The sequence below is a fragment of the Vicugna pacos genome, chromosome 16 (genome assembly GCF_048564905.1).
Source record: "Vicugna pacos chromosome 16, VicPac4, whole genome shotgun sequence".
NCBI classification, from domain to species: domain Eukaryota; kingdom Metazoa; phylum Chordata; class Mammalia; order Artiodactyla; family Camelidae; genus Vicugna; species Vicugna pacos.
In genome coordinates, this window is record NC_133002.1 from 45,845,217 (window position 1) to 45,870,184 (window position 24,968).

The 24,968-nt window shown below is 36.5% G+C and overlaps 1 protein-coding gene across 6 annotated transcripts in view; it reads left to right on the plus strand.

Annotated features, from left to right (window-relative positions):
* The first annotated feature begins 3,255 nt into the window (after positions 1-3,255).
* Positions 3,256-24,968, plus strand: part of GJC1 (gap junction protein gamma 1) — a 32,366-nt gene continuing 10,653 nt past the window's right edge. Inside the window, exons 1-2 of one of the 6 annotated variants that reach the window (XM_072939205.1) lie at positions 3,256-3,485; positions 18,643-18,866. The gene's annotated coding sequence lies outside the window, so the exon portion shown is untranslated. Of the gene's footprint in view, positions 3,486-3,679; positions 3,996-6,479; positions 6,500-6,770; positions 8,636-18,642; positions 18,867-24,968 lie in introns of those variants that run through there. The other 5 variants (XM_006217465.4, XM_072939206.1, XM_072939204.1 and 2 more) reach the window with 5 other exon arrangements.

Genomic DNA, 24,968 nt, shown 5'->3' on the forward strand with positions numbered 1-24,968 from the left:
CCCTTCATCTGCAAGTAAATTGACCTTAATTTAAAATCCAGCATTAATACACAAGAAACTGCTAGCCAGGCTCTGGGAAACACTGCTGGGGAGTCATCTTACTGTTCCTACTGTACTGCTTGTATTACCTATTCAAAAATTTTTTGACCAAAAAAAATCTGCTTCCTTGTGGCAGGGAGGAGCAGTATAATGTGTCTCACAGGTTAACTGAAACGGAGATTATGGCGGGGGCGGGGGGGGCTATGCTATTAACACCCTCTTCCCAATCGCACAAGTAATTGAGAGCTTCTTACCCGGCCAGTCTGGGGCAGGCAGGGCTTCCTGTTGCCAACAGGGAGCTTCACCAAATCCTACCTCTCTGGGCCTCTAATCCCATCCCCCAGAACAGAAGAATCTGCTCTGAGTTTACCAGTCAAGTGGGGACCCTGGAAAGTGTGTAATGGAAATAGTGACACACTGCAGCCTTCAACTTGACCCTACAGTTCCCAAACCACAGAGCCCCAGGGTGACTCTCAAGTTCTCAGACTGGGTTTTGATCCTTTCCTGCCTGGGCCCCATGTGAATAAAAAGTGATGTGGTTCTCACAGCACCGGGTTCTACCACTCCCTGCCAGAGGCTGGAAACCAGACCCGTTTCCCTGTTTGAAACTTGGGGCTTTTTTTCTTTCCCTGTGGTAGCCTTTTTTACATTAGCAATGGAGAGCTTTCCTTCATTCATTCACTCTGCATATACTTGCTAAGCACCTACTATGTGCTGGGCTCTGCTCCAGGAGGTGGAACACAGTGGCCTTGCCTTCAGGGAGCTCAGGTTCTAGTCCTGGTTTGCTCCACGGACCCTGGAAATGCCTGGACATACCTGTGGCTTAGGTTTCTGGCCTGTTTCCCCACCTTTAACTGGATTAAAGGATGTCACTAGCTGGCAAGGTTAATGAGGAGGGAAAGAAGAGTCCTGATTAGGAGACAGAGCCTTCGGCTATATTTCTGTTTTAGTTTTTTGGGTTTTTTTTAAACTATCTTCAGGAAAAGCAACTTGTCTTCCGTAGGTCTCATTTCCACCTTTAAAAGTTTGCCCTACCAGGAGAGACTCGGGCTGCAGGCTTGATAGTAAGGTAACAAATATAGTAAATGTGTTGTTCCCAATCTCCACGAAGCATGGGCAATGCTAAAAGATGGGAAGCCTTCCCTGATAGGTTCATCCATGAACTTATAGGAAAATGATACCTAATGAACATTAGATTATATATATTATTTATATATATATAATATGCAATACATATTTGTTTATATATTACATATATATAACCAAATGTTTTAAAAATTTTTATTGAAGTCTTAACACGCCACAGAAAAGTACACTATCAAAAGAGAACAACTCAAATGTGGCAACTGAACACACCTGTGTATGGTGTATTCAGCATCCAGATCAAGAACAGAACATGACCAGCCCCCCAGGAGCCCCTTCTTGCTCCCTTCCAGTAACTATTTTTACACTAGGATAACCACTATCCTTACTTCAAAGATTAGTTTTGCCTGGTTTTGAACTTTATATAAAGGGGAAGTTTTGTGAGATTCATCTATCTTGTTGTGTGTAATTGTAGATTGTTCATTCTCATTGCTGTATAATGTACCGTTGTATGAATATGACATTTTATGTATCCTTGCTATGGATGATGGACATTTTGGGTGGCTTCAAGTTTTGGGGTTATTACAAATCATGCTGCTATGAAAACTCTCGTACAAGTATTTTGTTCATGTTTCTGTGGAATTTCCATGGAACTGCAGATTATAGTGTATTCATAGGTTCAGCTTTAGTAGATATTGCCAGTTTTCCAAAGTGATTTATACCAGTTTACACTTGAGCTAGCAATATATGAGATTTTAATATCGTAATCAGTATGTACAACGATGTTGTCCCCTGTGTTATCTTAGTTAACATGTTCTTTATTCATATTTTCGCATACTTACAATGTCTTCACATTTGTTTTAAATACATTTGTAGAGAGGTAATGTGATCATGGAGAGGGGACGGGGCTGGGGCACAGGTGGAAGATAACCGAAATACAGACACCAAGCAGGTCATGGAAATGATTCAAGCAGATGAGTGGAGACAGTGCCTGCCCTGGGTAGACAGATGTTACTCAGAAGAAGCTGCCATGTGAAAACAGAAGCGCAAAGTGGCAAAAATTGTGACTTTTTAGAGAGACACCAAAAGGACAGATTTTTAAAACTTGGCAACTAATTCATAATTTTGGAAAACACCGTAATTGCCAAACAAAACATCTGTCAGTGAGTCAGATGCCCAGCCCTCAAGTTTCCAACCTCTTGACATTGTAAGGGCCTGGCTTCCTGTGTGTGGGGATTTGACCTGTAGCAAGTCACCTCACTAGTTAAGAGTTTATTTCCTCTGTGGTCAAAAAAGTAAAATAAAACCTATCCTTCTATTTAGTGATGATCAATAAGATAATTCAGGAGCACTTTACAAAGCATCCTCCCATCTCCTTGGTATGCCTTCTGTTGTTATGCATGGACTTCCTCTACTTAAAACATTTGAGGAGTTTTCTTATTCCTATGAGGCAGTTCAAGCTGGAAATTCCTATGCACACAAGTCTTTAGAAAGTCCTTTGAAAATGGGATCCTGCTGGGATGCAAGGGGTTAAGAGGAAATGGCCTATTAGGGTCTTGCTAATCCGACTGGTCCAGGACCTCAAAAGTATCTTGAAGTACACTAAAAGCCAGGACGCCGAAAAACTAGGATGGTTAATCCGACGGGGGGCAGTAGGATCCTCGAGTAATTGTAGAGCAGAACCTAGAACAGGGAATCAGCATCCCGTGTTACACAGGGCTCATGCTTTGGCATAGAAGACAACTCCGGGGCTCGTAGGACCAACCCAGGATGCCCAGGTAAGGCGTGTCCTCACGGTGCCATTAGTAACCTGCTCGAAGTGAGGCACTGCTCGCTGGGAACTCTTGTCCCGAGAATCAAGTTGATGGAACGAAGTGTCGGAGAGGCGAAGTCTCCGCCCACCGGAGGTGCAGACTCCACGCGGGTGGGTCGCTCCCACACGCACCTAGCGTCTGCTGCGTCCGGGACCATCCCGGAGAGCGCAGACCCGACCCGGAAAGTTGGACGCTCGCGCGGCCGCCCGGGCGCTCCGGGACGCCGGCTCCCACCCGAGCGCCACGTGCCGCGCGCCCTCGGCTCCCAGGCCGCCGTGGGACGCCCCCGCCCCCACCGCGGCGCGCAGTGCGCAGGCGCCTCCCCGTGGCTCCAGGCGGCGGGAGCTGGAGCGGGAGCGGGAGGCGGCGGCGGGAGCGGCTTCGGCCTCGGCTGGAGACTGAGGCGAAGGCGGCGGCGGCGAAAGAGGAAGCGGTGGAGAGACGACGGTGGCGGCGAAGGCGATGGCGACGCGGGGCACATGAGGCGGCGGCCGGCAGGACGGGCCGAGGCCCGGCGGAGGAGTCGGCTCCGGGGGACCCCGCCGGCCGGTGAGGGACGGCCGCTGGGCGGGCTGAGGAGCAGCGGGCCAGGGGCGGGGCCCGAGGGGGGCGGGAGAACTTGTGGGGGACCAGAAAGGGGCAGGGGGAGTCGAGGGGGCGGTGGAGAGTGCGGCAGGGGCTGGTGGGGGAGAGGGAGGGGACGCCACCGAGGACTTCCCGCCGAGCCCGGAGGGCGTCGCGACCCGCGGCCAGCCGCTGCTCCCGGCGCGCCCTCCCTCTTTGTCCCCAGGCGCGCGGTTCCCAAATTGGGAGGGAAAACGGCTCCGGGGTGGGCCCGGGCCGCGGCGGCCGCGCCGGGTGGGCGGGGACCCCAGAGGACCTGGGCGCGCACTTCGGCGGTGCTCGCAACTCCTCGGGCGGTTAGGGGCGCAGGGCCGCGCCGGGGCGCTTCGCGGGCTGGTCTTTGTTTTCCGGATGCTCGGCCCCTGACATCTCTCCCGGCGGCGTGTGGTTCGTCCGGCTCTTTCCACTAACATCGCTGTCAGGACTCCTGGCTTGGTGAATGTTTGGGAGATTTAGTTCGTGGGCTGGAAGCGTGGGGGTGGGGGAGATGGGGTAGTTACCTCCCAATTAACATGTTTTCTTTACTTTAAATGATTCTTTTCCACTTAGTGAAACTTTGGACGATTAGTGTGTTGTTTGTTGTTGTTTTTCCTTCCGTCTCCGGATTCAAAATAGGGAGTAGGCGCTAACGCTGTGATTGTGGCCAGTTGTGTGTTGGCGGCTGCGTTTGGAGCTTTGAGTTGAAAAGATTTACGTGATTGTGGTTTAGAATTGGGTGTGTTTTTGTTGTTTGTTTTTGTTTTTGTCTGCAGCTGTTTCTCATTTTGGGATTACTTTTTCTTTGGGAAATGGGCGCGTTTGGTTTTACCATTTGAAGGAACTTTTGTTCATTGAAAATCTGCAGTGGTGCAGATTTCATTGTGCTCGCGCTTTATTTTGTTAGTATCAAGACTACTTTGTGATATCTAGTAAATAAGTTTAGAGTAAGTTCTGGGTAAGCTTTATCTTGTGTGCCTGGCTAGTCTAAAATTGTAGGTTCGTGTTGTGTATACGTTCCAGTGAGTATATATGTGAAAGCACTGAAAAACCAAACTGTGTAAATGAAAGGGATTTTAATTCCCTGAAAAACGGATTATGAAGTATCTCGAGTACATTAATATCTGTAGAAAAAGAGTTTAATAATGTAAATTAGGAATCAAATCCTTTACCCCTTAAGGAGGGCTTACGTATTCAGAACAGAATGCAGAAAAATAAACGTAAATCCAGAGCTTCTGACAAGAAATTTTGTGAATTGTGAGTACGCTTGCTGGGTTTTTTTTTGTTGTTGTTGTTATTGTTTTTTGGATTTTAGCAGAGTTTTGTGTATTGCAGTTGCTTTGGATTTCTTAAGTACTATGTAATGGCAGAATTAAAGAAACATGAACTAACTCTTCTGGGTAAAAGGTAAAAAGCTCTGGGAGGCAAATTTTTTTCTTAGTTTTCATCAGATCTTTGTGAGCAGAGTGTTGTAGGCAAAGGACATTTTGAAGAAAACACATAGAAGTTATATGAAAGTTCTTTTATTATTTGTCCTGATTTGTAATGGTTTGATACTATTTATTAATAGTCTTAAACTGTTGAGCACTTTATCAAAGCATTTCAAACATCCCTTTCAAGAGTCAAAGCTCTTAGCTTTTTAGGTTGTGTGAGTTTTGAATTGGGTTTTCTACTTGTGCTAGTAGCCACAGTTCTCTTAAAAAGGAGCAAAGGACTCGGTAAGTTTCTATTCAGTTCATTAAGGTAGACTTGAGTTTCCACCTTTTAATTGAAGAGATTTACATATCTTCAGCATAACAATGTTACTTATAAATGCTGCTGTCCCTTAATAATTTTCATCCTTGTTTCATATGTGTATAGATTAACCAGTGAAAGGATTCATGGTCATCTCAGATTAGTTACACTCTCCCTCATCCCCAGCTCCAGGCTTACCATTAATTGGGATCCTAGAATACAAAATATATAATTAAAATTCAGAGCATTATTCTCTTAATAAATAGTTTATTCCATGACTAATTCACTGCAAAGTGATGATTTCCAAAAAAACTGGGTTTTTTTTTAAGTTCGTATTTCAAAATGAATGAGGTGTGCTGTTTTTTATTTTGTTTTTAATATGAATCTAGATAGTTAAGTGCAGCTGGAAGTATAATTACTTATTTTTGAACTCGTGCTTTTCTTGTGGCACATAAACGTGTGGCTCCTATCTAAAATATCTAGTAAGAGTTTAGACAAGGAAAGGATGGGATTACTGTTTAGGGTTTTTTGGTTTTTGGGGTTTGTTTTTTGTTTTTTGCTTTTGTAGACCATTTCTGTGAGAATACATGTAAAAAGATAGGTTTTAGCTTATATCATTAACCTGAAAATTAGACATAGAAAACAATTCTGGACTGTTAATATCAGTTAAGTGTCAACAATTATTTTTCAAGCATACTACTGCAATCAGTGAGTTTAATTTATGTGGAAGTAAGGACCTGATCTCTGTTAAGTCTGAGCATTGCTGTTTTTTGCAGCTCTCAAGAATGAATGAGTGGACAGTCAATACTGGCTGGCATACAATAGTACATTCTTGAGTTTTGCAAACACTGCAGTGGCAGGCAGACTTGGGTTTATCATTGAGAACTGTGGAACATGTTGCCCAAAAGGTTTTTTTATTCCCCCTCTAAGGCAAGGATGAAATCTTTATTTCTGTGGAATGAGTAGGACTCAGTTAAAGTCTATTCTATGAGGCTATATTGCTATAGCACCAGCACAATTTGTACAAATGGTTCTGGTGCCCATTCATTCAGTGGACTTTTTTTTTTTTTTTTCAATTAGGTACTTATATTAAGCACTTAACTAGATGCTGAAGATTCAAAGATGAATATTATGTGGGTTTTGCTCTCAAAATACTTGTAGTTCAACATGCTGAAAAGGTTTAGCAATCAGGAAATTTTCTAAAATCTTTGAAACAAAAGGATTTCAGGGTAAGTTTTTTTTTTCCTCTATAGAAATGGACTAAACTCCACACATCCCTATTATCATCTAACCTCTAAACTATATTCAAGTCTCATAGTTATAAAAATTTTTGTCTGCATCTTTGAAGGATTTATTAGTTTTGATGGAATTTATTGTTACTTAACTGAGTTACAGCATTCCTTTTGGGAATGTTCAAAGTAAAGTGGATTTGGACTCTTGTCTATTTTTAGGGAATTCCCTTTGACTCATTCTTGGACCTCAGATTACTAATTGCCTATCTAGAGTAGATGTTTATTTGGATTCAAAAATTTCCTTCCTGAAATAGTCTCTTCTCTTGGGTTCTGATTTTTCCTCCTTGCTTTCTGGCTATTCCTTCAGATCTCCAACATCAACCAGATCTTTTTTTTTTTTTTTTGCTGAGTTTTTTAATGCAGATTAAAAGTCAATACACTAAATTCTTTTTTTTTTTTTTTTGATGGGGGAGGTAATTAGGTTTACTTATTTATCTGTTGTTAGAGAAGGTACTGGGGATTGAACCCAGGACCTCATGCGTGCTAAGCATGCACTCTACCACTTGAGCTATACCCTCCCCCTAATACACTAAATTCTTTAGCTTTTTCATATACAGACTCCTCACCAGTGCCTCAGTTCTCCAGTAAGTTCAAACTGTTCTTATTTTATACACCCACTGGAACCCAGGAACCAGACCTTTAATTGATGGTCTTTCTCAAGTCTTGGTTCTTAGTCTTCCTCCCCTCTTACTCTAATCGTATCTATTCTGTGGCTTCAGTTACCATATATATTTTTTGAATACTCCCAATTTTTTATCTGTAGTTCAGACTCCTTTTCTGATCCAAGCTGTCTACTCAATCAAACTTAAATACTCAGATACTTTGAATTGAATTGCCCAGACTGAGCTCTTGATCTTGGCTCCAAACCTAGACCTTCTTCACTGTACCCTGTTTCGTAAAGTGGCTCTATCAACAACTTACTGAGGCCAGATTCTTGCAGTTTCTCTTCACCTCTAGATTCCCCATCCTAGTCTAGGCTGCCTTTTCCTAAGACAGTTATTATGGTCAATTCTAAATTGTCTTTCCTTGTTCACTTTTTTTTTTTTCAATTAAAAATTCTTTTTCTTTCAGTGAGGAGGTAATTTAGGTTTATTTATTTATTTCTAGAGGAGGTACTGGGAATTGAACCCAGGACCTCGTGCATGCCAATCATGTGCTCTACCACTTGAGCTATACCCTCCCCACCTCCTCATTCACTCTTGATTAAAAAAAAAAGTAAGAAATAAAATATTACCAGTACAGTTGAAGTCTTCTGTGTTTCCCTACCTGATTGTATCCCCCACCCCGACCTCCTTTATAGGCCTCTTTACCAAAGGCAATCACCAACTTGAATTTATTATTCCCTTGCATTTCTTCATACTTTTACATATGTGTATACCCCCTAAGTAGTATACACTCATGTACTCTTCTCACAGTGGCTAGAATTCTTTTTTTTTTTAACATTTTTTATTGATTTATAATCATTTTGCAATGTTGTGTCAAATTCCAGTGTTCAGCACAATTTTTCAGTCATTCATGGACATATACACACTCATTGTCACATTTTTTTCTCTGTGAGTTATTATAACATTTTGTGTATATTTCCCTATGCTATACAGTGTAATCTTGTTTATCTATTCTACAATTTTGAAGTCCCAGTCTATCCCTTCCCACCCTCCACCCCCCTGGTAACCACAAGTCTGTATTCTCTGTCTGTGAGTCTATTTCTGTCCTGTATTTACACTTTGTTTTTGTTTGTTTTTGTTTTTGTTTTTGTTTTTTAGATTCCACATATGAGTGATCTCATATGGTATTTTTCTTTCTCTTTCTGGCTTACTTCACTTAGAATGACATTCTCCAGGAGCATCCATGTTGCTGCAAATGGCATGTTGTCGGTTTTTATGGCTGAGTAGTATTCCATTGTATAAATATACCACATCTTCTTTATCCAGTCACCTGTTAATGGACATTTAGGCTGTTTCCATGTTTTGGCTATTGTAAATAGTGCTGCTATGAACATTGGGGTGCAGGTGTCATCCTGAAGTAGATTTCCTTCTGGATACAAGCCCAGGAGTGGGATTCCTGGGTCATATGGTAAGTCTATTCCTAGTCTTTTGAGGAATCTCCACACTGGTTTCCATAGTGGCTGCACCAAACTGCATTCCCACCAGCAGTGTAGGAGGGTTCCCCTTTCTCCACAGCCTCTCCAGCATTTGTCATTTGTGGATTTTTGAATGACGGCCGTTCTGACTGGTGTGAGGTGATACCTCATTGTAATTTTGATTTGCATTTCTCTGATAATTAGTGATATTGAGCATTTTTTCATGTGCTTTTTGATCATTTGTATGTCTTCCTTGGAGAATTGCTTGTTTAGGTCTTCTGCCCATTTTTGGATTGGGTTGTTTATTTTTTTCTTATTGAGTCGTATGAGCTGCTTATATATTCTGGAGATCAAGCCTTTATCGGTTTCACTTGCAAAAATTTTCTCCCATTCCGTAGGTTTTCTTCTTGTTTTACTTTTGGTTTCCTTTGCTGTGCAGAAGCTTGTAAGTTTCATTAGGTCCCATTTGTTTATTCTTGCTTTTATTTCTTCTAGGAGAAAATTTTTGAAATGTATGTCAGATAATGTTTTGCCTATGTTTTCCTCTAGGAGGTTTATTGTATCTTGTCTTATGTTTAAGTCTTTAATCCATTTTGAGTTGATTTTTGTATATGGTGTAAGGGTGTGTTCTAGCTTCATTGTTTTACATGCTGCTGTCCAGTTTTCCCAACACCATTGCTGAAGAGACTGTCTTTATTCCATTGTATATTCTTGCCTCCTTTGTCGAAGATGAGTTGACCAAAAGTTTGTGGGTTCATTTCTGGGCTCTCAGAATTGTCTTTATAAAACAAATTTGATCAAGTCACTTATCTGAAAACTTGTTTCCCCTTTATAGCTTTCAGTCTTTATTTAACAAGGTATGAAAAAGAAAAAGAAACAAGTGAGCAAAAACAACAAAAAACCAGGGTATGATCTGTCCTTGCGTACTTCTCCAGCATCATTTCTTTTGACTTGCTTTCTTGTTATGTATGATCTAGTCCTACTGATCCCCCCCCACCCCTATTCCCTGAAGGTTCAAAGCTCCCGCAGTGGCCTTTATACATGTTGTTGCTAATCCCTCTGCCTGGAGGGCAGCTCTTCATTCTTCAGAACATGCTTAAATATCACTTCTGTAGAAAAACCTTCTCTGATTCTCCTAGATTAGATTAGGGACCCCTATAATATACTCCTGTAGCACCCTGTAGTTCTCTTTTGTAGGACAGATCACAATTTTAATTAATTTAATTACTTAATAATACCTGTTTCACCATTAGACTATACTTTCTATTCCATAAAATCAGAAGTAATGTCTGTCTTGGAGCCTAGTATCCTAGCACTAGCTCATGGTTCATTTATGTATTCAACAATCATTTGAACATTTACTAATTTCTTTTTTATTTGTAGTTTCTGATTGTAATGATGTAACTTCTGACAAAGCTTTTGTCTAACTCAAAGCCTTATTGTATGTTTTTTGCATTTTTGGTCTTATATGCCAGTACAGTGCTAGGTCATTAGTTAATAATGATGTAAACTTACTAATAGCCATGGCCTGGTCAATTTTTTTAATAGACCAAAAATACAATGATCACCTATAGTGTAGTATACATGGTGGGGACTTTTGCCTCCCAGGAAGATAATCACAGCTAGGCTTAGGCAGACTATTCGATGGAATAAAGAAATTGAAGATTAGGTTTTTTTCTTTGACATACTGTACCTAGTTAAAATTTTAATTTCTTCCCATTTACTGGGCCAAGAGTCAGTATAATTAATGTCCCAAGAAACTTGGACATGTTATCCAGTTATACATTAAGGCTGACATTGATAGTTTTGTACTTGAGTATTTCACTTCATTGATTTAAACATTTTTTAAAAATAGGTAATGAATTACATAGTTCAAAATTGAAAAGTACGAAAGGATATACAGTGAAAAGTAAGTCTCCCTTTTTTCTCTTCTCGCTTAGTCACTTCCTTTATTTTCTGCTGAAGCAATTACTGTTTGCTTTTGAGTTCTTCTAGAGATACATTCAGCATTCCCCCAAACACATACATAAATGGTAGCATACTCTACGTACTGTTCTATAGCCTGCATTTTTCACTAATACATCTTTGTTTCGTATCATTATAGATAGAGCTGATTTTTTTTTGACCACTAGATGTGCTGTAATTTGTTTACACATGCTCTAACTGATAGGCTTTTAAATTGTTTCCAGCCTGTTATCAACAGTGCTGCTGTAAATATTCTTGTACATTATTTTGTCTAAGCATTTTGTTAGTAAATGTTGAGAATTGGAATTGCTGGGTCAAAAGGTATGTGAATTTTCAATCTTGATGAATATTTCCATGTTGTGTCTTAATATAAACTTACGAGTTTACCCCACTGCTTCCAGTAAAGCACAAAGAAAGCCTCTTTCCATCTACCCTTCCTTGTCAGTGATCTGTTAGCAATTTTTAAATTTTTTCCAATTGGAGAAATGAAAAGTAGTATATTGATATAGTTTTAATTTGTAAATCTTTAATTAAAAGTGATATTGAATATCTTTTCATGTTGTATTATTAAAAGCCATTTCTATTTCTATTTTTGAGAATTGTGTTCATATCCATTGCACTCTTCTATTGAGTGTTTTTTTAATTAATGATCTGTTGGAATTCTTTGTGTTAGAGAAATTAACCTTAATTAATTAGTTAGCAAATAATGTTAGGCATTTAGTGTATCTTTTGAGTAGTTTACAGTATTTTCTTGCTTTCAGAAATCATATTTTATATAATTGAGTTTGTCATTAATTTCATTTGACCTCTAGGTTTTGTGTCGTTTTAGGAAATTTTTTCAGATAGCTAACCATGGTAGTTCAGTATCATTTGTTGAATATTCCATCTTTTTTCCATTGGTTTGAAATGTCACCTAGATGTATTTAGATCTTCTGGACTTTTTATTCTGTTCGATTATGTTGATCTGTTAATCATTTTGCCAACTCCCTCTTTAAAATTTTTGTAACTTATATATCTAGAGAAGCTTGTATGCCTCTTTCAGAAATTTCCCTGTCATTCTTACTGTTTATTTTTTCACATTAAATTTAGAATTCGTTTGTCTGGTTCCAAAGAAATCGTATTGGCACTTTTAGAAATCAGGATTGCATTAAATTTAAATTAATTTAGTATTCCTTGGTAGTATTTTCCTTGGTAGTAGTTCTTCATTTAAGTCCTGTTGTTCATTTCTTGTGAGTCGTATTCCTAAATAATTTCTTCTGTTTGTTGCTATTTTAAATGGAATCTTTTATATTAAATCACTATCAACTTTGTCAGTGACTTTCTGTAGGGTCTTAAAATTAAACACTAAATCTACATAATATAGCAAAAAGATCGTTAATTCTTGAGTTATATTCTAGGCTTTACAACTAATTACTTGTGTGATCTTAAGCAAGCCATCATGATCTTTAGTATTCTCTTCAGTAAAATAAGGGTATTAATCTCATACTATGATATCAAACAATGGGCCACTGCAGAATGGTTGGAAGATGACCCTAGAATTCATGCAAGTATTATCTGTGAACTGTAAAAGTAATGTCTTACAAATAAGTATGACCTTCTCAAATGTATATGTGGGTTATGTTATGATAAATTACAGATATACTTTAAACTTTATCAGTTTATGTGTTTTCTCCAAAGACAGATAATAAATGTATAACCAGTATTATATAGGACTCCAGGAAATCTTTTGCAATTACATAAAGGTCCTCAGACTCTAAAAGTTGGAGACTGCTAGCCTAGCCAATCTCTTAATATTTCTTTTACCACTAATAGTGTGTGAACCTATGAAACTGCGAGTGTGTTTGTGGAAGATTTCAATGATAAAGGTGCTTAATTTTTTTCCCCTAAGATAATGATTTTTTAGCTTATAATATCAGAAATGTTAATTATTGGGATCTGTTTTTAAAAGACTTGATTGACTAGCCTATCTAGATTTGTATAGAAAATGATTTAGTGAGAGAGAGAGGCCATATAGTACTTTCTGAAAGGGAAATTTTTTTTTCCTGTTTAACTCACATAGCTTGCTTTGACCTCACATTCCAGTTCAGTAGTAGATGTTCATATTATTCAGAATGAAAGCTTTATATTCATTATAGTTTGACTAGTTCAAGCAGATACACACTTCTTGGATTCACTTGGAAAAAAAGCCTTTTTTTTTTGAGTTTGGAAAAATTATTAGGGACTGGAGGAGTGTCTCAGTTCTTATTGAATTGTGTATCTGAAGCCATTGTCTCCTATCATACTTGAACTCTGAAGAGAAAAGAGGATGGGAAAATGTTTATGATTTGAGATATATCCTGGGAGGGAAATTATATGCATATAGCTTGACTAGATTTATTTTGGGTACCAGTTAATTATGATTACTAGTTCAATGACAAATTTAAAGCAACCGTAGCATTTTGAACTCCAGGTAGAATGCTCTTAGTAGTTAGAAGCTTTATGTTCTACTGCTTTTTATTTTGCCTCAGAAAACTTTTTTTTTTCTTTTTGCCTTTCGGTTTGAAATTAAATACATATCAGCGTAGTTTCTTTAGATAGGAAAATGGAGCTATCAGTGCTCAGAATGGTGCTTTTATATTTTAGGTTCCAGATTAAGATTAGCTAATCTTCAAAGCCTTAAAGTAACAGGTTATTTTGGTTTAAAAACTCCATTTTGAGCAGTATATTATTAACATTTAGTATCTTCTCTCAGGAGATACATCTTTTGGGTTTGTACAAGAATCTCCTGGGTATATTCTTACCCAAACAGAAGAATCCTTGATATGAAGTAGAATGATCAGGACGGGAAGTATGAATTTTGTAACATTTTCACATGTCAGATAAACATTTAATAGAACTCATAATGGAGACTGGAAAATTTGGGTGGCTGTTTTAATAATCATTTTCTCAAATAAAGATAACTCTTTCCAAATACTTAGTATCAGATACTCAATAACCAGCAGGTAGCAATGCCAACTATGCATTTCAAATGAATATTGAGTATGTTAATTTTCTGTGTTGCTTCTGGACCATTTTCTAGTGAGTCTCTAAAGGAATGAGAAGAGCAGCGTTATGATACTAACTGCTGTATAAGATATCATGTCAGAGTACTAGTATCTTTTTATATATACTTACAAATTAAGAGTTACTCTCTAGTCTCACCATCCTGTATTTTACTCTTGGGTGGAATTTTATATTAGTTCTGTCTTAGACCGTCTTACATCAGGGGAGTGTAGTAACTACCAAAGTTTCTATGAGATAGTTAGCTTTTCTGTGATATATTGATTACTTAATTAGATCTTTATGAATGTAAAATTATGTATGTATGCAAATATTATGAAATTTGTACCCCGACCTACTTTTGAAATTTCTCCTGAGGCTTTCTTTTTGCTTAGGAAAGCTTTGCCAACCTAATTATTACATGTTTCTTATACTGAAAAGCAAATAGAATAGAAATCGTCCATAGGACATTGTTACTGTTAGTGTTATTTCCACTTAGGCATATTATGTTATTAGGATTTTTTGTTTGTTTTTTGTCTCTTTACTACATATGAGCATTTTCCCATATAATGAAGTATTCTTTTAAAACAGATCACAAATTGTCAGGCTTTATTCAGCCAATAAGATGTATGGCTCAGTATTATTTAAATGTATTTTTCTATTAGTTGCCAACATGGCAAAAAAAAAGGAGACAGAAGTGTAAATTGATACAGCCCCCTTTGGAAAAGTCCTAATGTACTACAACTGACATGTGTACCATACAACTAGCAATTCTGGGTCTAGATATTCAACAGAAATGTACATATATTCACCAGAAGACACAATTGGTATGTTCATAGTAGCATTATTCATAATAACTCCAGACTAGAAACTGCTCAAATGTCATCAGCAGTAAAATGGATAAATTGTGATATATTCACAGAATGGCAGTATAATAAAGCAAAGAGAATGAATAGACTAGAGCTAAATACAAGATTGGTGACTCTTGAAACTGAGCGAAAGATTTCAGACACAAAAAGTGTATTCTTTATGATCTGATCCAAGAGAGACCATTCTGTGATTCCATTTATATAAAGTTCAAGGACAGGTTAAACCAGTGAGTCTTAATATGGTATGATATTGATTCCCAAGGGGCTTTTGGCAATGTCTGGAGATATCTTTGGTTATCACAACTGGAAGAGGCCAGGGTTGCTGTAAAACATCCTGCAGTGCACAAGACAGTCTCCCACAACAAAGAATTATCCAAGATCTCAATAGTGCCAGAGCTGACCTTGGGCTAAACTAATCTCTGCTGTTAGATGATGGTTTCCCTTGGGTAGGAAAGGACATCATTGTGGCTCTGGGTGGTAATGCATTGTTCTTGATTTCAGTGCTGGCTACATGGGTATGTGAAAATTCATTGAGTTGGGTACTTACATTTATGTACCTTTCTATAAATATTTTATAGTTTAGTAAAAAAAAAAATTACCAAAAAATCAAACTTGACATAAAAATCCAGGTTGAAGACTTATTTTGAAAGATATGATAATCTTATAACTCCAAGAGCTGTAGGTAGTAAGCAGTAGCTCCCATTTATTTGGTGCCTGTGTTGTCCATTTTCCTGTTTCAGTTAACTTGTATCACTGATTGGTGTCTAGATATTTAGAAAATGTCTTAAACAGCTTTATTGATGTAAAATTCACACACCATACAGTTCACCTATTTTAAATGTACAATTTAACGTTTTTTAGTGAATTCACAGGGTTATGTAGCTATCACCACAGTTTAATTTTAGAACATTTTTCATTCTCCCCCAAAAGAAAGCCCATACCTATTACCAGTCACTCCCTTTTCCTTCCTGTCCTTCTCAGGCCTAGTCAAACGCTCATCTATTTTTTGTCTCTGTGTAATTGTAGACATTTTACACATTGTGATGTATGTTATGAAACAAGATATTTCATCATAGAGGTTATATCACAAATTACGTAAAATTCTTCTGTTATTGGGCATTTATTTAGGATAAATTACTAGATATGTTATTACTGATCAAAGAACATAAACATTTTAAAGATTCTGGTAAATATTACCATAATGCCTTCTAGAAAGGTTATACCAGACAATCCTCACCAACAGTGTATGATAATGTTCTTTGCAAATTTTGTATTGTCTCTAGTAATAATAGGAATCTTGTGTGTTTATTTTTATTTTGTCTTAGACATGTTAATTTTGCTAGGCTGATTGCTTGTTCAGTTGGTTTGACTTGAGCTTAAAGTGTTTTGGACAAGTGTGCCAATATTGTCCTTTTTCACATGAAGACAGTACCACTTACGATGCATTGTGAATAAATGTATTATCCCAGGTTCCCCATACTTCTCCAGCTGGTTCCTGAAGGTTCTTGCATTCAAACAAAATGGCTTTTTGCCAGCACAAATTGACACTTCAACCCACAATGGTGTATTTTGTTTCCTTGTTAGTTGATAGAGCCAAGACTTCAAATCACTTTCTCTCCTTTATTTTATAATTTGATTTACAACAAATTTTATTTTGTGCTTCTTAAATATTGTCCATAGCCAAGAGCTCTTTTGGAAAAAAACAAGTTGTTTTCATGTTTGTGATACATAGATTACTGTTTGTAATACATAGATTAAAGCTGCCATAATGCTTTGGCTTAGAAATTGTCACTAGCTAGTTATTAAACATCTATTATCACTCATGCAGAATTAACTTCCACTTAAAACGTTCCAGTTAAACAAAACTTCATTGTGAACCCCTTAATTGATTCCTTGTCTCTCTGCACATAAAGCAGTCTCATTCAGGAGTGTGAGTCACTAGCACAATTCTTAGTGGATTGCTCAGCTCATAATCTGGGATGCCCAGATAGTTAATACTTTAGAATGGTGGTGAGTCGTTATTGAAATTTTTTAGTTTAGTCCAACCACAAACTTCCTGGGATGACTGGGAAATACCTTTTTGAAAATTTGACATTATTGTTCAATTTCACTATTGTTACTTTGCTTCTTTCCTGTCCCTAGAGTTCTGAATTCCATGTAATTTGTTAGTTGTTTTATGACTAGTAATCTGCCTGAGTTGATTTTCAACAACTGTTAATAGAAGGGTCCTTAGAAGTAATCTAATCTGATATTCTCCACTTATTTCACAAGTGAAAAAGGAGAGGTATTTATTCCTGAAGTGCCTGTTAGAATCTCTTGGCTCCTAGTTCAGTGCTTGCTGTATCTCAGTTTCGCAAAATTCAAGGTTAGAAGCACTTTTCTAGAACATTAGTTTTAGTTCATCCTGGATTTTCATTTAAAAAGCAATTAAGATTTTAAAATGTAGTCTACCTATTATAGGGTTTGGGAGCTTTAAAATTTTTTTTTTAATTAGAAGATTAAACTTGGCTCCAACCCATTTGAATTTGATTGTTACATTTGCAAAACATTTAGAATAGCACTACTTTAAATATTTTAATTTCCTGAGTATTTTAGTTTAGTGAGCATTAAAGAATTGACATGGGACAAGTTATACACTTTTTTAGCTATTGGTCTGAAATCCTTGGGAGTTTTTTTTTAACATGAATCTATGAGAGACTTTTCCAAAGATAGATATGAAAGTGGTATTTTTGGACTGACAGTGTTTTTGTGGCCAACATTATTGTAAAGAAATTGTAATGGAAAAAATGAATCAGATAAACTGGAAAGTAAAGCATTTCCCTGTAGAATCACTGTGTTATAAAATATATTTAAATTTTAACAGATGATTCCGGTTATCTTCCTCTAGTCTTCTGTTGCACAGTATATATAACTGTACATTAAATACCTCTTGAGTACAACTAGGTTTTTTTTTAGTGTTTGTAAATTTCCTAACTACTAAACTGCTAAATTGCAAGCTTCTTAATGGTGAGTAAATACTAATTGCATAAATGAATTTTAACATTTTAACCATTTTCTAAGTGCATATCTCTGTGGCATTAAGTACATTTGCATTGTTATGCAACCATTATTTGTTCTTTCATGACTGATTTTTCACTTAGCATAATGTTCAGAGTTCATCCACATTGTAGCATGTTTCAGAATTTCCTTCCTTTTAAGGCTGAACACACTGTGAGTATATACAAATTTGTTTATTTATCTGTCAGTGGACACTTGGGTTGCTTCCCCTATTTGATTATTGTGGGTGAATAATGCTGCTGTGAACATGGATGTACAGATATCTGTTTGCAGCCCTGCTTTCATTTCTTTAGGTGTATATCTGGAAGTAGAATTGTTGGATTATGTGGTAATTCTATATTTTAATATTTTGAGGAAATTATTTTCTCCAGCAGCTGCACCATTTTACATTCCCAGCGGCAATGCACAAAGATTCCAATTTCTCCGTAACTTTCAGCACTTGTTTTTTTTTTTCTTTCTTTCTTTTTTATTAATACTAGCCATTCTTAAGGGTGTGAGATGATAACTCATTGTGCATTATTTGTCTTGTTGTTTATATTTCCCTAATGATTAATGGCAGTCTAAAACTTCTTAAGTTTAAACACAGATTAGCCCAAGCCTTGTTTCTTAAAAAATATATTAAAATCATTGATGAGGGAGTGAGGAAACCAGTATTATCATACTTTTGGTAGTGGAAATATAAATAGGTACCAGCTTTTTGGAGGAGTAATTTGGTAATACATATTAAAACCTTTAGAATTTTTGGAGAGATAGTGCATAAAGAAGTTGACCTTTTCTTATTAACACACATATAGTTTTTTCACAATTCATACCTGTTAACCCAGCAATTCTTTTAGAAATTTATCCTAAATCTGTAATTGGGGATGTGTACAAAATTACTAAGTATTATAATAAATCATTGTAAACAACTTAAATTTCTAACCATTGAAGTTTTGTTAAATTCTGATCCAGTAGGCCTGGGTGGGAGTTGGTTAAGTAGGACCTAGGAATTGGCATTTTCAGCATGCACTCTGGATAATTCTGATGAAGGTGGTCTGTGGACCACATTTGAGGAGCATTTACTCATCATTACTTACGTGCTTTAATTTCAGGTTCCATGGTGTGCTAAGGCCCTCTGCAAACTGGTCTTTGACTTCCCTGTTCAGCCTTCTCTACAACTACTTCCCAAACATCCTCCATCATGTTCCAGTCTAAGAGCCTTCTTGTGCAACTTTTCACTTACACCATTTTCTCCACCTGCCTTGCCTCTACTTCCCACCCCAGCTCTGCCTGGTGAAACCATACCCATTCTTCAGAGACCCACTTGTCTTCTGCAGTAAGCTTATACTTTTTTTTCTGATTTTATTGAGGTATAATTGACAGCTTATACTTTTTAATTTATAGGAATTAGTCTCTTTCCCATCTGAATATTTTGCACATTTTGTACTTTTATATCATTCATTGTATTCTGTCCTAAAATATGATTGTATTAGTGAACATATTTTATATTTTCTACTTCCTACAAATTCATTCAGATCTTTTGTTTAATACAGCACACTTTCATTGAGGTTTTTTTGTGTCTGGGGACTCAGAATTTTCAAAAAACATGGATTTTCCCCTGAAGGAACTCATATTCCAGCCAAAGAAACCAATACCACTGAACTTGATTTAATAGAGTAAAACCTAATATAGGTGGAGTGAAAAATTATTATGGGCTTTCTGAAGAGGAGATTAAGTGAGGAGGTCGAGAAAACTTGGAGTGACTTTTGAGCTAGATCCTAAAGGATAAAAAATTTTCCAAGTAGGGAACTGTAGAAAGACCATTTAAAGTAGAGGAAGATCAATGAGCAGAGATTTAAATTTATTAAATCACTTGGTTATCTAAATGCCAAGGATACAAGAACAAAGTCCATTTTATTGGGATGACAGATAATGAACAAATTAACAAATGAAAAGTGTTTTAGGTGGTGTTGAGTGCTCTGAAGGAAAAAGGCTAGGTAAGGCTGCAGAGGGTGATAGAAGGATATTATTGTAGGTAAATGGTCAGGGAAGTCCACCGCAGCAGGTGACATCTGAAGAGAAGCATAAAATGAAGTGAAGGTGTAAAATCATGAGGATATCCATGGGAAGTGGGTTTAATGGAGGGCAACAACAAATGCATATGGGAAAATGGATAGGGTAAATTGATGTAAAATGTAAAAGATGATATTTTGAAATTTAAAGTAAAACAAATTAAGATGAACATTTTTTATATAAAGCATTTAATTTCTGAAAAATAAATATTTAAGTTTTTTTAACTTTTAAACAGTTTGCAAAAGGATTTTGTTTGAATCTTAGACTTTATTCTGTAGGGTATGGAATGCTTATAGAGGTGTTTTCTTTGGAATATATTCATATGGTTCAAAAAATAAGACAATATAAAAAGATGTGTAATCAAAATCTTGATCCTATCCCATCCTCCTTAGTCTCCTCCCCCACTTTTATTAGTTTTTTTAAACATATTTTTGCATTTCTTTATAGAAATATAAGCAAAAACAGACTGTTATTTTTCCTTCTTATATGGCATATACTACACTTACGTACCTTGCTATTTTCACTAATTAAATGTCTTGAATATCTTTCTATACAAGGAGAGCATTCCTCATTATTTTTTATAACCTCATGGTTACTCTGTTGTGCAGATAGACCATAGTACATTTAGCCATTCCCTTGAATGATTAGAGTTATATAGAAACAGCTTTATAGTTTGATCATTCCCTAAAGTGAGATTACTGGGTCAAAGGATAGATGCATTTGTAATTTTGTTAGATATTGCCAAATTGCCATCAGAAGTTGTACCACTCCCATTAGAAATATATGGGATTGTCTGTTTTTCCATACCTCTCAACTTTTGGATTTTTCCCATGTGATAGGAGAACTGTATCTCAGAGTAGTTTTTTATTGAGATATCATTTACAGACCTTACAATTCATCCTTTTAAACTGTACAATTCAGTGGTTTTAGTATATTCACAAGGTTGTGTAACTTTCACTGCTAATTCCAAACATTTCCATTATCCCCAGAAGATACCCTATACCCATAATAGTCACATCCTATTCCCTTAACCCCAGAAAACCACTAATCTGTCTGCTGATTGCCTATTCTGGACATTTCATACACATGGAATCATACAATGGGTAGCTTTTGTGTCTGACTTCTTTCGCTTAGCATTATGTTTACAAGGTTCATCCATGTTGTGCTTTTTTTTTTTTTTAGGGAAATTTGTGTTTATCTCTCTGTGGAATGTCTGTTTGTGTTCCTTGTCTGTTTTCTATTGGATTGTAGGTTGTGTTTTTTCAATAGATTTTAAAAAAACTCTTTCTATTAGAAAGATTAGTTCTTTGCTCATAAAATAGTTACCTTTTCCCCCAGTTCATTGTTTCTCACTATTGCTTAGGTGATTACTTTTTATAAACCATGGAGACACTTTATTTTTTGTACTCAAATTCATCTTTTTTTTTCCCTTCCCATATCTAGTGTTATAATGGGTATCAACTGTATTTTATCTTGATACTTTTAGACATCTTTGCCCTACTGATTTGAGGAGCCACCTCCATTGTGGCTTTTCAGCAAAGAGTAACACAGATCATTTTAGAGAGAGAATTCTAGTGAAGATGTAGGAAGCAGACTGAAGAAGAAAGAAAGTAGAGTGATATTGGTGTAAACTCTTTCAGGGTCTTTTTTTTTTTTTAAGTTTTTGTTTTTCTTCTAGGGTTTTTTAATGAATAAATTTTATTTTCACAAAATTAGGATAATTCTGTTTTGTATCCTACGTTTTTCAGTTAATACATCAGGAACATTTTCCTAAATGTTTAAATGTATTTTTATTTATTTATTTTTAACATTTTTTAATTGAGTTATAGTCATTTTACAATGTGTCAAATTCTAGTGTAGAGCACAATTTTTCAGTTATACATGAACATACATATATTTGTCACATTTTTTTTTCGCTGTGAGCTGCCACAAGATCTTGTATACATTTCCTTGTGCTATACAGTATAATCTTGTTTATCTATTCTACATATACCTGTCAGTATCTACAAATTTTGAACTCCCAGTCTATCCCTTCCCACCCCCCCTCCCTGTTTAAATTTATTTTTGAACAGATATTTATTGATAACCTACCACCATTTGCCAGGCCATGGGGTTTTAGATGCTAGGGATTAAAGAACAAAATTCTGCCCTTAGGGAGCTTATATTCTATAAATATTAAAATTGTAGAATAATTGTATATGTTATGTGAGGGTTAAGTGCTATAAAGAAAATTAAATTAAAGGGGCTAGAGAATGACAGATGTTATTTTAGAGAAAAGTGGTCTAAGGAAGGTCACTAAGGAGCTGACTTTTGAGCAAAGACTTGAATGAAGTAACAATGTCCAGCCAATATCAATGGAGAAAAATGTTCAAAGCAGTGAAAATAGCAAAGTGCAGAAATTTTGAGGTGAAAGTATGATGTAATTGGTATGATCAGAGGAACAGTGAGAATGTAGTAATTCCTGAATCACAATGAGCAAGAGAGTGGGAGATGAGATACGATAAGAGGTGCTATAGACTGAGGTAAACATTTTAGGTTTGATCCTGAGACAATTTTGAACAGAAGAGGGACATTAGCTATCTTAATTTCCGAAAGCTTTATTCTGGTTACTTTTGGAAAAGAGGTTTGTGGGGGTAAGAGCATAAGCTAGGGGACGAGTGAGAATGTTTGCTTTTACAGTGACCTTGGCTAGAGATGAAGGTGGCTTGGATCAGAGTGATAGCGGTGGAGGTGGGAAGAAGTGGTTGGACTGGATATATTTTAAAAATAGAACTGACGGGATTTGTTGATAGTTTGGCTATGGAGTAAGAAGAAGGAGTGAGGTTGCCTCGAAGGTTTTGGCCTAAAAAACTGCATGAATGGTGAAGCCATTTACTGAGTTTGGGAAAACTGAAAATAGAGTAAGAATAGCTCTTTGGAGGATGGGAGGGTTGGTTTAGAGTATGTTAAATTTCAGGTGACTATTAAGATACCCAAGAGAAGATACAGAGTAGCAGTAGAATTTCAAGTCTGAAGTTCAAGGGAGATGGAGTAAATGGGACATTATTTACAGCTTGAATTCTGGTGGAGGAGCCAGTAAAGAGCACTGAAAAGGATAGACTTATTATAATAATAATATAGGATTAAAATAAGAATATGTATTTAGAAATTTGGGAAAAGGGAAGTGAGACAGAAATTGAAAAATGAAACCAGGAAAGTATGGTATCAAGGAGGCCAAGTGAAAAAAAGAAGTATTTCAAGGAGGGAAGAGGTGATTGGTTGTATCAAACATGGCTTAAAAGGTTGAATAAGAGAATTGAGATGGAGGGTGTGTATAGTTCAATGGTCGAGTGCATGCGTAGCACGCATTAGATCCTGGGTTCAATCCCCAGTACCTCCATTAAATAAACAAACAAAGAAACCTAACTCCCCAAATAAATAAATAAATGAGAATTGACCATTGATTTTGGCAGTGTTGAAGTTATCAGTGGCAAAGGTAGTTTTGGTGGATTAGTGGTAAAGACTTCTTAGTATGTGTATGTTTCCACTGTGTGGATGTTGCCATAGTTTGTTAACCACTCATCAATTATTAGTCATTTAGGTAGTTTTCAGTTCTTTAAATTCAGATACCCAGATTCAGATGCACATGTTGTACTTGAGTATTACGAAGTAATAATTCATGACTTACTGGGTATTAGAGTTAAGAGAGTATAAAAGACTTCAAGCAGTCTGTGTTTGAGTAACATTAAGCCACTTTTTCTTGTATAATAAATATAACCTTATAACAGTATATTTCCATTTCCTCTCCCTCAACCTTACTGTTTTTTCTGTAAAAGAAGTATGTATAAAAAACATGCTGTAAATCTCATAATAAATTGCTGAATTTGCTTTAAACAGCCAACTCTTTTAAAAAATTAAGATGTCAGATGTCTTTTATATTTATGTATTCTTCATTCCTTTGTGTAGATTAAAATTTTCACTTGATGTCATTTTCCTTTTGTCTGAAAGACCTGAAAAAGTCTTTTTCATCTTATTTATTAAACAACTTTATTGAGTTATAATTGACATAACAATAAATTATACATTTTTAACGTATACAGTTTGGTGAGTTTTGACAAGTATACATCTGTACAACCGTCACTGCAGTCAAGAAAATGAACATATCTATCTTATCCAAAACTTTCTTCATATCCTTTTTGTAATTCCTTTTCATTCTTTCCTGTACCTCACCCCCAACTCATCCATAGGCAACCGCTGATCTGCTTTCTGTCATTATAGATTAGTTAGCATGTTCTAGAATTTAGTAAAAATGGAATCATACAGTGTGTACTCTTTTTTTTTCCTGACTTCTTTCATTTGGCCTAATTGAGATCATGTTATAACATATCAATAGTTTATTGCATAGTATTATTCGATTGTATGAGTATAACGCAGTTTATTTATTCATCAACCTGATGGTGGATATTTGTGTTTACAGGTTTTGGCTATGTGAGACCCTGTCACAACATTACCAGGGCGTGAAACATGTACAAATCAAATGACTTGAAAATTAGATACAGAAGTACTTTCTTCTCTATGAAGTTTCAAAACCAGAAAAAAAATAAACAAATAAATAAATTACAAATAACATTGTTATGACCATTTATGTGCAAGTCATTTTATTAGACGTCTGGCTTTTAGTTCTTGAGTAAATGCCTAGGAGAAGCATGGCTGGATCATATAGTTGGATCACATAGTTGGTATATATTTAACTTCTAAGAAACTGCCAAACTATTTTCCAAAGTGATTATACTATTTTATATTCTTACTAGTATTGTATGAGAGTACCAGTTTCTCCACATCCTCACCAACTCTAGGTTTGGTCATTCTTGTTAATTTTAGCCATGATAAATAGGGTGCTTATGGTATTTTTGTTTGTTTGCTTTCTGTTTGTTCTCTCTGCTTGTTTTCTTTTTTTCTGTTTTCTTGTAGGTTTCCTTGAACATTTTTTAGAATTGCATTTTGATTTGCCTGCAGTGTTTTTGAGCATATCTCTTTGTATAGCTTTTTCAGTGGTTGTTTTGGGTATTACATTCTATGTACATAACATATTGCCATCACTGGTGTCACGTTTTATGGATTCCAGTGAAGTACAGACACCTTACCTCCCTTTATGTCCCTTCACCCTTCCTCCCCCATTTATACCAGGGTTCACTGTCTCGTGAGGCAGCTTATTCCTTTTTTGGACAGCCTGTTGTGATGGGAATCTAGGATTTTATATATATAATCATTTCTCTCAAATAATAACAAATATGAAGCAGGTCCCATAGGAATGCATTTATTCATTTGTTTGTCAAACGTTTATTTAGCATGTAAAATGACCAGTCTTTGGGCTAAATGCGAGGGA